At 31.9% G+C, this 12,442-nt stretch overlaps 1 long non-coding RNA gene across 29 annotated transcripts in view; it reads right to left on the bottom strand.

The window, feature by feature from the left end:
* Window positions 1–12,442, bottom strand: part of LOC143243033 (uncharacterized) — a 233,121-nt gene that overhangs the window by 210,322 nt on the left and 10,357 nt on the right. For 8 of the 29 annotated variants that reach the window (XR_013023783.1, XR_013023787.1, XR_013023781.1 and 5 more), the window contains 2 exons: window positions 5,954–10,999; window positions 4,171–4,901 (listed from right to left, as the gene is read on the bottom strand). The exons of 1 other annotated variant lie outside the window; for it this stretch is intronic. This is a non-coding gene — a long non-coding RNA (uncharacterized LOC143243033). Of the gene's footprint in view, window positions 1–1,517; window positions 1,861–3,043; window positions 3,189–3,246; window positions 4,012–4,170; window positions 4,902–5,953; window positions 11,000–12,442 lie in introns of those variants that run through there. 20 more of the 29 variants (XR_013023771.1, XR_013023774.1, XR_013023775.1 and 17 more) reach the window with 14 other exon arrangements.

Genomic DNA, 12,442 nt, shown 5'->3' with positions numbered 1-12,442 from the left:
ATGCATTGGTCACAGTTTTTTTAACTCGTTGTTTTCTTTTATCTGGCATTGTTGCACTACTGTGTTGTCTCTGCAAAATTCAGGTCACAACAAGCCACATTTTATGACTCTCAACAACAGCACCAATTTAAACATGTTTTGTCCTTTGGTTTATCAGTAACATTACAAAAATTTTTAAGTTTTTAAAGGCCATTCATCTTTTAATGCCATTTTACTTTTAATTTACACATTACATCTTTTTTAATGTAATTCTCTTTTAAAATCAAAGTCCATGTACTTTTATTTGAAATTAGAAAACAGCCGTTACATCAAATAGCTCGAAACCAGAACTGCTGCTGTTTGAACTGCTCATTAGTCAACCTGGGGAGTTATAATTATTAAAATTTTGCTACAAGTCTTTTAAAACTTGTCTTATTTTACTTTCTGAAAACAGCCATTATGCCAAATAACTCTAAACCAAAGCTTCTAGAAATCAAGAGAAAGAATTTATTCCATACATTTAGCAAGAATGTTCACTGCTTTATTGAAACAATATTGTTGTATTAATACCAATACTATGAGTTGCAGCCTGTGAATGAAGAGTGGATATAGTTCACTGATAACTTAAATACAGGTCCAAAATGTGTTGTTCTTCAAAACAGTAACATATATGTATGTTCCTATTAGTCAATCGATTCACTTGAAGGAAACATACAAAACTATCAAAATTCTTGTTAATAAGGTCTAATACAAAGAACATGGCTGGCTATTTTGTGGAAACTTGAAAGTCCTTTGAATGTTGTTGTATTAAACACCCAGTCAGACAAAGTTTTCACATTTTGTGTGTGAAATGGGACAAATGACACAAAATCAATGCTGGATAAGAAGTAATGGCCACACAAAGTCAGACAGATACCAGAATTGAAAACAATGAATGTGAAAGTCTGGTTGACACAAAGAATGTCATATTACTTTCATTTCATATAAAACTGGGTTTGATAAATCAGTTTGTAATTATCTTAAACAAAGATGGTGACTGTTTCAAGTATCTGTATGAGGAATTCCCAGCAATTTCAGAAGCAACACTTAAAAGGATTTTGTTTAGCCTCAGATTAGAAAACTGACTTAAAATGAACATATCTAAGTCTGTTTGTTAATTTGAATTTTTCATTAAGCCACACAAAAGCTATCTGTGTTAACAATCCCAAAATTAGCTACAAAGACAAAAGAAAATGCAGCTAATCATCAGCATCCACTGTCAACTTTTGGTAACTTTTTATAAAAGAAAAGTAGGGTTGATTATAATGACTACTTTGCTGAAAAAAACAAGCATGTTTGTTTGAACAAGGATTCAACCCACAACTCACAGACTGCAAGTTCAACTTGCAATACGCGAGATCATAATACATAGTTCTGACACTAAATGATGTAAATTTCACAAAAATATCAGGATGAATCTGAATGCATATCTGTTTGACATCAACTTTCCTCTTGTTTATTCATTTTTTTTTATTTTTATCAACAAACATAATAAAAAAATGTTCATTGTGGCAAATAAAATAATAATTTGATCTAAGCAAGAGTTTTATTTATTCCTAATTCGTAACAACATTTTTACATGGAGGAGAAATGGATATTATTTTCAAAATCTAATAAGCTGAATAATAGGAAGTCGTGGCACCCAATATACTACTGCTCTAGAAGAAATCTAAGAAAAACAATCTGTTAATTTTCTTGTCCTAAAATGATTCCAGTCTTCATGGTCAATATATTTCAACATGTATATTGGGATATTTGTTTTTTGAGCTATTAATGTGAATCTAGTTATCACTGTAGTGGGCTGTATTGTTTTCACTGGCCTGCTACTTCAATGAACAGATGCTGGGTGAAAAATAAAAACATCTGTTTAACAAAAGTGCTTATTATACATCACATACAGTTTGTTTAATTAGTCTCTTTATACAATACTGTGTGAAAGTGCAAGGGCAAAAGCATATCTTTTCATTCTTTCCATTTTATGGGCTCATTCTTCCATGTTATTACTGATTGTAAATTTCAATGCCATGGTAGTGATTCATTGATCACTTTTTAACAATTAAACGAGCTAGGGTGAGAACACTGAGTTTTTAGAATTTCCTATGCTTGTACCTTGGACATGTCATAATGGTTCTGTTTGAATGAATATAGTGGTAAATTTAAGGGCATGAAATAAATGACCATGTACCAAATGAAAGAAATTTTTCCAGATCTACAATATCAAGAGAAGTCAATGATGATAGAATATTTGATCATGTAGCAGTTAAAAACCTTTACTTTGTTCTCCAAGTATTGACAAGAAACTGGACTGCTGATAATTGAAAAGAAGTAATATGGATGGAAAAGTCAAAGTTTGAAATAGTTTACTCAAAGTGTACATTGTACATCCAGCAGAAGAAAGATGAAAGATTCTTATTTCAATGCACATGATCCATCATGGCAGACCCAGTTCTACTACCAAGAGGATAATGACCCCAAACACTCATCCAACGTATGCAGAAATTACTTAGCTGAGAAATAAGCCACTGGAGTTATTCAAAATAATTCAATAGTTCCCTTAGAGCCCCATCTCAAATCAGCAGATTTGGAATTTCATAAATCAAAAACTTGAAAAATCAAATGCTACTTCCAATGAAACTATATGGGAGTGTATCAGAGACATTTTGACTAAACTCCCAAAGGACACTGTGATTAAACATCTTGTAACAAAGCCTGAAAGACTTTCCATAGTTATTAAAGTAAAAGGAGACACAACATATTCACTGTTTGTTGAACTCTCACTATATTTTTCTTGCACTGAATGTGAAGAATAATAAAATATGGATATTTTACCTGTGATTTATCTTCAGATGTTTTTTGAAAGCTGCCTGAAATCTGATTTTTGACTTTGTCCTAACACTTTTGCACAGTACTGTAGGATGGGCCGAAATGAAACTAAACATACTGGTACTGCTTTTTGGTGTATGTTATCAAGATAATAGGTTCAAAGTAAACCAAAATATCTGAGTAAAATAACAGTAATTTATACCATATCTTTAATAAGAGTTCAGAGGCAATGTGGTGTTTATTTACGTCCACTTCTAGACACCTGTCTAGAAAGTCTTGAAAATCTGTAGGCAGGTTATCTTTATTTAAATTGTTTGGTTTCCATTTGTTAATATTAAATCAAGTACCTGAAAAAGGAGTGTGACTTGATGACTAAATCAATAATTTAACAACACAAAATAATTCTGATAATAAAAAATATACATGTATATATAATGAAAACAATTATATATATCAGAAATTATAACCAATACTGTTAATGACACTAGCATTACAGAGATAGAATATACCTTACTTACAAAACACAAAAATACTATCTGCTTCATGCACTATTACTGACTCATGTCACTTGACACCCATGACATCGGAATGTACAAATCTTTGGATAATACTCCGTAATACTGTCGAAATATCTCCACAAAATATAACTTTACAGTAGCAGAACACCCTGAGTGAATTACCTAACATGTTACTATTTATTTATAGGGGTTTAACAAGATGGTAGTTATATTGTGGCAGAAAACACTATACTTTATGCATTTTAAAGATTATTATACCATACACTCCACAAGATTCAATAATTAACTGTTTGTAATTGTATATAGTCTTGTTAAATATTCAGTGTTGCTGTCATCATTCCACTGTTCATTATTACCTTTATCCACTGGAAGTCCCTCTGAGATTTATTAAATCACATTTTTATATTATTGTTGCATTAAAGTATTTAACTTTCCATCTAATTTCATGGACTTGTAACTTTTAAAACTTAAACAATTCACAAAAGAGAAAAATGCAAGATACCCAAACAAGGAGAAAATTGAACTTCAATCAACTCTTATTCCTTGGCTGTAAGTACTGGTTACCTACACTTACCATGTCAGAATTTTTCTGACAAAATACCAAGAAACCAGATGTAAACCTCTGGTCCGTACTTTTTCCTTTTTATTAATTCTGGAACCAACCAATGCCAAGTGTCAACCAGGCAATAAAGTTATCATGCGAAAGAAAAAGAAAACAGAAATAACTACTAGTAAGCCTTACAAAATTAACTCTAATTTAGATGCCAATGCTGTAATCTGATTCCCAACATTTATAAAAGATTACACTGGATTGTATTTTGTGTAAGAGACTGAAAACTTAATATTTATTGTATTACACAATAAACAATGTTTACAGCTTTGTAAATAATGCTACATTTGAGAGTACTGTATAAGCTGCAAATAATTCAACAAACTCAACCTTTCTTGAATAAAATAATTTCAACAACCATGTACATAACACACGTACATATAAAGAAGTTGAAACAAGCATAATAAAAACTAAAGAGTGCTGGCTGGAGATAACATACTGGTAGAAGCTTAGAACAGAAATATATAAAGTTATTTCAAAGTTATTTATATATGGAATGAATTGAAAAAGTCATTATGTCAGAACCAAATGTGGCTGCAACCTCCCACAATAAAACTGTCACGTATTACTTACAACTACAATTTAAACAAAGCAAACCTGTGAGAGTGATATGCAAAAATATTCTTAAACTTGTAAAATTGCTTGAAATTGACCATTTAATTAAATAAAGACAATATGTTAGCATACAATTTATAACAGGTAAGATTAAAAATACAAAAATTAACTAAAATGTAACATTAATAAGACTAACCCAAAGCTCATCACCAACAAGATAGCTAACCAAATAGTTGACGATGGTTTGGATGTTTACTTTTGTCCACCACTATAAGTTCGGTGACGATAAGCTCTTTTCCTGGTTTTCATTGATCTCTTTAATTGCAACTTAAAACCCAGTAGCAGTTACTATGGCTGTGTAGATAGTTCCTGAACCACTGAAACAATAAAAGTATCATTAGAATTTGTAATGTGCTACAACGTGAACATATTACCACATGCTACTTATAAAATTATTGTACCTTTTGAAAAGTAATGGATTAACACATGTTTCTAGTCTTATATTTTTGTAAGGTGATAAAATTGTATACTTTCCTTGTATGTTTATTATACAGCAGTTAGAAAATTGTGCACAGTTACTTTTTAATTATATGAATTCTACTCTAAGATACTGATAAAAAATAAATGGTGCATTATATTCACACAAGTAAGCACCGTCCCTCCAAGTTATATTAATAACCTTTTGGAAGTGTGTGCAGCTGTTACATTCACGATGTCCTCATAATATGATGTTAGTTTCGAATATTTAATACAACAGTTCTGCTTAGATTATATGCAGAAATTAATCTATTTTAGTAAATGTATGGTTTTAATCCTTACAATAGTAATAACACTAGGGAATTTTTTGATCTATAAACCTTGTAACCATTACTGTGATCACACTTTGAAAGTTCCTTGGAAATAATGTATTTCTACACTGTTATTTTACTCTTCATAATTTGTCATATCTCCTCTTTAAATCAAAATGTACAATTATTTAGTTACACATTTTAACACTTTCTGAGTTATGCAACTATTTTTGCTGGGACTGAAATAATTACAACTGAACATAAACCCTTATTGATGTAAGCTGTTTTGGGTGAATCAAATTACCAGCTTGTGACACTACATTTTTTTTTTTTCCTTTGCAAGTCATAAATGTGTTAGATGTTTTAATTATTCAAAATTACTAAATTTTATAATTTGAATCATATTTTCAATACTTCAGGAATACCATTCTACAGACTGATTAACCTGCATATTTATTTTTAATCTACATCACATATTCTATAAAATTGTTGTGATATTTATAATTTTCTGTACTAAAAATTAACTTCCAATAAGTACTTATCTCCTTTTACACAGGCCTAGAATAACCAGACAGTTAAGACCCTCAACTTGTAATTTGATGATTGCTAGTTCCAATCCCCATCACACCAAACATGCTCACCCTTTCAGCTGTAGGGGCCTTCTAATGTTTCAGTCAATCCTAATATTCACTGGTAGAGAAGTAGCCCAAGAGTTGGCAGTGAGTGGTGATGACTAGCTGTCTTCCCTCTAGTCTCACACTGCTAAATTAAGGATGGCTAGTGGAGATAGACCTCATGTAGCTTTCACGAAATTATAAAACAAACAAACAATCCTTTTACATCAATAGATATTCTTATTCAATGCTGCCATCTTTTTGTAAATCTTGTTTTCAAGCATGTCACAAGTTTCTGCCTCCTCTTGTTTGCAAATTATTCATTAAAATTATCATGTAACAACCCTCCATCAGTAATAAAGTAAGGTATTCTCATTTTGCTTATGACTTCATCTGTTCAATTCTACCAGATATCACTTTGAGTTCTCTTAGAATTTGGAAGCATCAGGTTTTAATGAAGAGGTAAGATGGGAAGTGTGAAATTTGGTAAGAACCTTCCAGAAATACATTTACAGTTTAGGTGAATTACAACTTCCAATACAGTGCATTATGTCATATCAACATATAGCAAGAATCTTACATTGAATAGGTGGAAGAAACAGTTTGAGGGAAGGAAAGAAGCATCCTCCAAAGCCATCCAGAGGACACACCTGAAGACAAGAAAGTCAAATTTGGAAAACTGATGTGGGAGACTGAGCCAGGTATACATTTCACCCAGATAAGAAAGATGTGGTACTTATGGGAAAACTGGAATGTAATGAGGGCTATCAATCTTCATTAGAAGAAAAGTGAGGGCATAAAACACAATGGAGAGTCTGAAGGAACAACAACACTTGAAACAATGCAATGGATGACCACAAAGACCTATTTTCAAATGCAAACCATACTGATTCACTCAATACAAGACATGGTAGGGATGAAGAGTATTCTATTCCACCTTAACCATATATGTTTTGGTTGAGAATAATGGCTACTTTGATAACACTTTTACAGTTGACTAGATGCCCCTTTTGGTTCTGTCAAGACAATATAAAATAAACTTTAAACAGCTTTATCAGAGATCCATAGTATGAAAAATCAACTTTGGAAGTACTGATGTGATTAATTATTGTAGTTTACAAAAATAGAGGCATTCGTGTAATCCACACCCTGCATACTGACAGACTTGATGATTTATTGAGATGGAAGATTAGTGTGAGAAAATATTACATTATATAGAACATGGACTTTACCAAACACAAGTTCTAACTTTTTTGATAATCTATAATCAGTTCGCATGTTTACCACTTTGCAAAATAAAATTGACAAATGGAATGAAAATTAAAACACACTCAAAAGGAAAAAAATATTATTAAAATATGCACTTCAGACTCAACACATACCTAGATAAAAATGCTGCACTTTACAGGTCACAATTCTTTCAAAACAGAAACTAATTACATGATTTGTGTTCTCCTTGTAACTGGCCAATCAACTTAGATGGCAATAACCCAGAAGAACATATTACTTTTGATCCATTAATAATACAAATTCACACTCAAGTTGATACCTGGTGAACTATCCCATGAAGCAGCAGATACCATCTGTGATGACTCATGTTAGGTACAGCAACACCTAGAAGTCAACTAGCACGTGCCCTAGTAAGAAGTTCTGAGCTAGAATCATAAAAATAACTCAGAATTTTATGTTTCATATTTATCAAGCTGAGGTACCTGTCCTTTATTTGTACATGAACTTAAAATCTGGAGGTGGAAGATATGATAAATGAGAAAAATCCTGATTTTCATACAATTCATTTACTACACTGTATAATGGTCATTATGACCCTGTAGAAAAAGGTAGTATCAATTGTAATGTCAGTAGGGGTGCATTCTGTTACCTGCTTTCAACACCCAGCTCATCACATCTTTCTGCAGTGTTTCACATGATTATTTAATAGAAAACCAATGGCTACAGAAGTGTCTTACAGACAGGTCAAAGTAAGAAATTACAACTCAAACAACAGCTTTTCATACCAGCCTTATGGTGGCTGTTGAAATAGAAACTTCATCTCAGTTTATGCATTATTGTAACAAAGGCAGTCATCTTTGTTCATTTAATTCCTCCAAAGAGAGCCAAGCACAGTCTTCGAGATGTATATATTAAATGTTTGTGTGCTCTGTGCATCGATGAATATAATTGATGTTAACTCAATCAAAGTGTTCAATAACAGCAATAATGGGGTGGAGGAGTTAGGAACCATCCATTAGCATGGCCACTTCCGAATTATCTTCACATTTACCCTCATTAAGAAGGATAGTCATCTATTGAACAAGCACTACTGTTTTTGCTCCCTTGAAAACATTATACACAGTTTGGTTAAGACTGGTCCAGTGAACCTGGATTAGTTAGATAATGGAACAAGAGACAGACACAGATTTTTGTGTTTTGTATATATACACAATATAGCAATGAGGTTTTTAGTATCTGTACACCACCTAATTCTACCTTCAACAAATCAAGACAGGATTTAGAAAGTTATTTTCCTTCTTTCTCAGACATGTGAAGAGAGAAAAGAGTATTGTTTTTCACCTGCTCTAGATCTCTCAGACCTATGGTGTCCAACATGGTCACCGCTTGCCACATGCCAAAACAGCTATTGACCTGTGGTGAACTGGTGCTTTACTTCTACCACCTATTTTTTTGTATAATTAATTTTCTTAATAAATAATTGAAAACATTACTATGTATTTTTTACCCATCTTTAAAAACACAGTTAATTTTTTTGCCTCAAAGTGAAAATGTTAACACATTTTAAACAGTTTGGGTGACTATGAAATACAGTTGGACACTGGTGCATTAGACCTAAAAGCACACCCACTCCTACAGCTTTTTGAAGAACCACAATTTTTCCAATGTTCTGATTTCATTTCAGTTAAAAACGCACTTTTAAATATTGTATATAATAATTTAAATTTGTGTGTTGGACTGAGGATTCTTTTACAGTGGATGTTTGCCATTTTTTGGAGATAAATTCAAAAATAAATGAACAGCATGCATTCCACTTATTCTAAAATATGTTCAAAACAAGTGAAACATGACAAATTTTTCACACTACATGTATCACAACTGGATCTAAATACTGTATGGTTCTCTTCTTGAGAAAAATAGTTTGGCTTGTCAACTGCATTTTAAACCAATTGAATTTGGCCAAAATGGATTTTTGTGAAGAAGAGAGGTATTCTTACATTCTTACATTGAGGCATTCTAGAAATCTCTGTAGCCTTAATATCAATTACACAACTTTCAATAACCTTCTGCTTTCAACTTTCTTACTGTGAAACAAAACAGTCATGAAATATTAACTCACAAAATTAACACTACTTACATTAAACAGTGTATTTTATCTTACAACCCTGAACTTATATATTTTAGTCACTACACTACTTGCCATTGGTTGAAAACACTAAAATAAAGTTTGTTGTAATGCAGTTTTTGAAGAGGAGGAAAAGAGAAAGTGGACCAGTTTGAACAATTCTTGAATTTCAAAAGATAACTTAATTTTAGTGAAAATACTTGATCAAAAACTTTGAATTTTTTGTATACAAAAAACTTGTAATATTTACAGAAAGCTAGTCAGATTTTGTGAAGATACACATATCATTTTAAAAGTTACAGTGTGGAAACTGATGATTATGAACAAAGTCACACAGAGTGAGTCTGTAATGAAAGGGTTCATTTCTTTTGTTCCTATCCCCCTCTTACATGACATTTTAAGAAGAGAAATGTAGTTCCTCTATCCAGGAAGTATTTATTGCACTGTCTATTGAACCTTACCCTTCCAAGAAGCCAACAGTTGTTAACTACTATTCACAGCAGTGGATATACTAATTAGACTCCTTACTGAAAACCTGTATGCATCTGTTGGATGCACTTTGTTTCACTGTTACTTTGTGTTGTATCTTACCATTTCCACTTGAATGAAAAGGAAAAGAAAGAGAGTAAGATATTTGGTGTAGACCGAAAACAGTTTTGAGACAGCGGAGTTGTTTTATAGTTCCTATAAAAAACAAAACAACAACATCCCATACCACTTTAAGCTTTGATGTTATGCTTATAATGCTAACAAACATCTCACCAGGGTCCCAACAACAAAAGAACTGGTAACTACAATTTTCTCTCCACATGTAAAATCTAGGTGATATTCCCCCAATCATGTAAAGCATTTTGAATTGTACGTAATTCTCACAACACAATAACAGTTTTAAAGAAATGTGTTCTTTCATTTTATACTTAAAATAATTACTAAAAGTACTCTATTTCTTATCTCACAATAAGGCACAGAGCCTTCTAGAACAAAATTTCAGTCATCACAAGACATTTGATAGTTTGGTTTTTAATAGGAGCTCAATAACACAAACAATGGAGGTGGATGGGTGAACTAATGTACCTGTCTTTCTCCTCTTATGCTCCAAAAGTGCTCTTTTTCCCCATTATAAAACACTGTCCATAATTAGACCTTGCCTGCTGTGAGCTTGGAAATACAAATGTCAGCTTTAAAAATAATTGACACATATACACATATTAAATGTTGATATACAAAAAAACTGCTGTTCAATTTTACATTTTAAAAGGGTTTGCATGATTGACAGAAAAGAATAAGAGATCTACATCGATCGACCCATATGGAGTAGAGGAAATCCACAGCCTTCTGTAACCCCTCCCTCATAAACGGTTTTGCATCAGATTGCTTAAAAAGTAAGACCCCATTTTATTGATCCCCTGCCTTTATAATGTCCTCCAGATATTACTGTAGGAGCTTCACTATGTATGTTTAGCTCACTTCAAGAAATTTAATGTTTGAAAAAAAAGGAAATGGACAAACGTGAACTTGATGTGGAGTGACTGACACCTCTACCCCCATAGTTTCACCTCCACTGTTTATTGGTACTTTTCCTTCTGATGGACAGATTCTTCCTTCACAGGTTTCTTCACATTAATCTTGTTCAGCATCACTGACATGACGACAAGGAGCTGGAAAGTTGAACTTGAAGGCCATTCACACAGTCAAAAAAGGCTTAAAATCTTATAGTTCTGTAAAGAAGAAAAATACAGTTATGCTAACACTAAATCTTGTTCTGAACACAAAATCTCAATTTTGTCCCAATTTATTTTTAACATTTTAACTAATTCCTGGGCAATCAAGATTCAAGTCATGTAAAATTTGCATAGCTTTTCTTTTCCAGTTAAATATAGAATTATAAGAAAGTTAACTGTTTAACAAGGTTTACTGCTATTCATTTAATGTCACAATAAAAACTTTGAGAAAAAACAGAATAGTATTCAGTATAAATCTTTAAAGTTCTTAAATGGATAAACTTGAAGCAGGCACTTCTTCATGTGCAGCAAGCAATATGTAGACTAAATTACTAACTACAATACCCATACAGTAAGACAGTACAAACAATTCATGAGGTAAAAAAACAGCAAAAGCACAATGTGAAATTATTAAAACAATACAAAAGTAATAGAAAGAATGGCAAACGAAAACTTTATCACAGGCAACATTTCAAGAAAATATTAAGAAAGTGAGAGATACCAGTACAGCATTATACGCAAAAGACCCTGGAAACATTTCAAACAAAAATATAGTAGCATTCTTACTATTTTGTAAGAAAATATTAAAACTCCCACAATCTTAGTGAACAGTATTATTTTGTAAAGTTCCTTATAACACACTATTTCTTACATCTAGAACATTACAATAACCTGTTTTGTTTTTCGTACTCAACTTCAAATTCAGTCCTCCACAATAACCAACAGTTAAACACACTCACAAGAAACAACAGAGTTCTAAATATTAATATGGATAATACCCCATACCATTTTTAACAAATGACTTGAAGGTCACCATTTATCAAGCCTGATCATTCTACATAAAAATGTATGGCAAACCTATTTAGTAAAACATACAATTCTGGTCAAAACAATGCTAAACAGAAGTAAAACTAACTGAAACCTAAAGTTAAAAGCTTATGTATGTGTGAAAATTTTAATGTTCATTATGCCTTAAATAAGATGATTTGTTTAGGTCACTTCAAGTTTAAAATATGTCATGTAAGACAACATTACTATAACTGTACATTTATGCGTGTCAAGTACAATTTGTTTGTGTAGAGGTAAATGAAAATAAATAGATAACCATAATACAGGTGATTTTAAACTTTAAACTACATACATGTCTGTCTTGGAATTTTATTTTTAAAGTTATACAGTCTGAACTACATAATCACGAGCAAAATACTGTACACAGTAGTGTATGTAGTCATTACAAGTTATGAAAAGGTATATACGTGGTTGTTATATATTCAGTAAATTGAGAATAACTACACATTGTGTATACAGTCAAATTAAAACAATTCACTTTGCACTCATCCATATATATTTCAAAACTGTGGAATATTATTTACTGTTGGCTGCAACTAGGTAAGCTACATACTAATCAAATCTACCTGAATGTACACTATAAACTATGCA

Source organism: Tachypleus tridentatus, unplaced genomic scaffold (genome assembly GCF_004210375.1).
Source record: "Tachypleus tridentatus isolate NWPU-2018 unplaced genomic scaffold, ASM421037v1 Hic_cluster_2, whole genome shotgun sequence".
Classification (NCBI taxonomy): Eukaryota; Metazoa; Arthropoda; class Merostomata; order Xiphosura; family Limulidae; genus Tachypleus; species Tachypleus tridentatus.
Note: the sequence above shows the minus strand (reverse complement) of the source record. Positions and strands in the feature narration are given on the sequence as shown.